Below are 2,406 nucleotides of genomic sequence, written 5' to 3'. Positions count from 1 at the left end.
ATATGACACTTAGGGAAGGGAGTGTGGTGGTGAATGGCAACTGCCCGAAGCAGCAGCACAGCTCTTCCACTGCCTAAACAACTCCACCTGCCTCATGAACTTCACATACCATCAGCTGTCCTGGCAGCTATCTAGGAAACCCTGTTGGGTCACTTCCGGTCCCATGCCCATTGAGCCCAGTGAGATGGAATCAAGCAGCTTCAGCACCCACACAAAACGAACATGGAGCTCCTCACTCAAGGCGCTCAAAACTCCACGGCCAAAGACGAGTTCAGTGCCGAAGCCATTTCCCTCTGCAATGGAAACCAAGTGCTCTGGCAGCACATATGTCTGAAAGTGGATATGACACCTAGGGAAGGGAGTGTACTGGTGAATGGCAACTGCCCGAAGCAGCAGCACAGCTCTTCCACTGCCAAAACAACTCCATCTTCCTCATGAACTTCACATACCATCAGCTGTCCTGGCAGTTATGTTGGACACCTTTTGGGTCACTTCCGGTCGATGCCCATTGAGCCCAGTGGGATGGAATCAAGCAGCTTGAGCACCCACACAAAACGAACATGGAGCTCCTCAATCAAGGCGCTCAAAACTCCACAGCCAAAGACAAGTTCACTGCCCAAGCCATTTCCCTCTGCCATGGAAACCAAGTGCTCTGGCAGCACATATGTCTGAAAGTGGATATGACACCTAGGGAAGGGAGTGTGCTGGTGAATGGCAACTGCCCGAAGCAGCAGCACAGCTCTTCCAGTGGCAAAACAACTCCACCTGCCTCATGAACTTCACATACCATCAGCTGTCCTGGCAGCTATCTAGGAAACCCTGTTGGGTCACTTCCGGTCCCATGCCCATTGAGCCCAGTGGGATGGAATCAAGCAGCTTGAGAACCCACACAAAACGAACATGGAGCTCCTCACTCAAGGCGCTCAAAACTCCTCGGCCAAGGACAAGTTCAGTGCCGAAGCCATTTCCCGCTGCCATGGAAACCAAGTGCTCTGGCAGCACATATGTCTGAAAGTGGATATGACACCTAGGGAAGGGAGTGTGCTGGTGAATGGCAACTGCCCGAAGCAGCAGCACAGCTCTTCCACTGCCAAAACAACTCCACCTGCCTCATGAACTTCACATACCATCAGCTGTCCTGGCAGCTATCTAGGAAACCCTGTTGGGTCACTTTCGGTCCCATGCCCATTGAGCCCAGTGGGATGGAATCAAGCAGCTTCAGCACCCACACAAAACTAACATGGAGCTCCTCACTCAAGGTACTCAATCCTCCACAACCAAAGACAAGTTCAGTGCCCGAGCCATTTCCCGCTGCCATGGAAACCAAGTGCTCTGGCAGCACATATGTCTGAAAGTGGATATGACACTTAGGGAAGGGAGTGTGCTGGTGAATGGCAACTGCCCGAAGCAGCAGCACAGCTCTTCCAGTGCCAAAACAACTCCACCTGCCTCATGAACTTCACATACCATCAGCTGTCCTGGCAGCTATCTAGGAAACCCTGTTGGGTCCCTTCCAGTCCCATGCCCATTGAGCCCAGTGAGATGGAAACAAGCAGCTTCAGCACCCACAGAAAACTAACATGGAGCTCCTCACTCAAGGCGCTCAAAACTCCCCAGCTAAAGACAAGTTCAGTGCCCAAGCTATTTCCCGCTGCCATGGAAACCAAGTGCTCTGGCAGCACATATATCTGAAAGTGGATATGACACCTAGGGAAGGGAGTGTGCTGGTGAATGGCAACTGCCCGAAGCAGCAGCACAGCTCTTCCAGTGCCAAAACAACTCCACCTGCCTCATCAACTTCACATACCATCAGCTGTCCTAGCAGCTATCTAGGAAACCCTGTTGGGTCACTTTCGGTCCCATGCCCATTGAGCCCAGTGGGATGGAATCAAGCAGCTTGAGCACCCACACAAAACGAACATGGAGCTCCTCACTCAAGGTGCTCAATCCTCCACAACCAAAGACAAGTTCAGTGCCCAAGCCATTTCCCGCTGCCATGGAAACCAAGTGCTCTGGCAGCACATATGTCTGAAAGTGGATATGACACTTAGGGAAGGGAGTGTGCTGGTGAATGGCAACTGCCCGAAGCAGCAGCACAGCTCTTCCAGTGCCAAAACAACTCCACCTGCCTCATCAACTTCACATACCATCAGCTGTCCTAGCAGCTATCTAGGAAACAGTGTTGGGTCACTTCCGGTCCCATGCCCATTGAGCCCAGTGGGATGGAATCAAGCAGCTTCAGCACCCACACAAAACGAACATGGAGCTCCTCACTCAAGGCGCTGAAAACTCCACAGCCAAAGACAAGTTCAGTGCCCAAGCCATTTCCCTCTGCAGTGGAAACCAAGTGCTCTGGCAGCACATATGTCTGAAAGTGGATATGACACCTAGGGAAGGGAGTGTGCT

The sequence above is a fragment of the Ochotona princeps genome, chromosome 1 (assembly GCF_030435755.1).
Source record: "Ochotona princeps isolate mOchPri1 chromosome 1, mOchPri1.hap1, whole genome shotgun sequence".
NCBI classification, from domain to species: Eukaryota; Metazoa; Chordata; class Mammalia; order Lagomorpha; family Ochotonidae; genus Ochotona; species Ochotona princeps.
Note: the sequence above shows the minus strand (reverse complement) of the source record.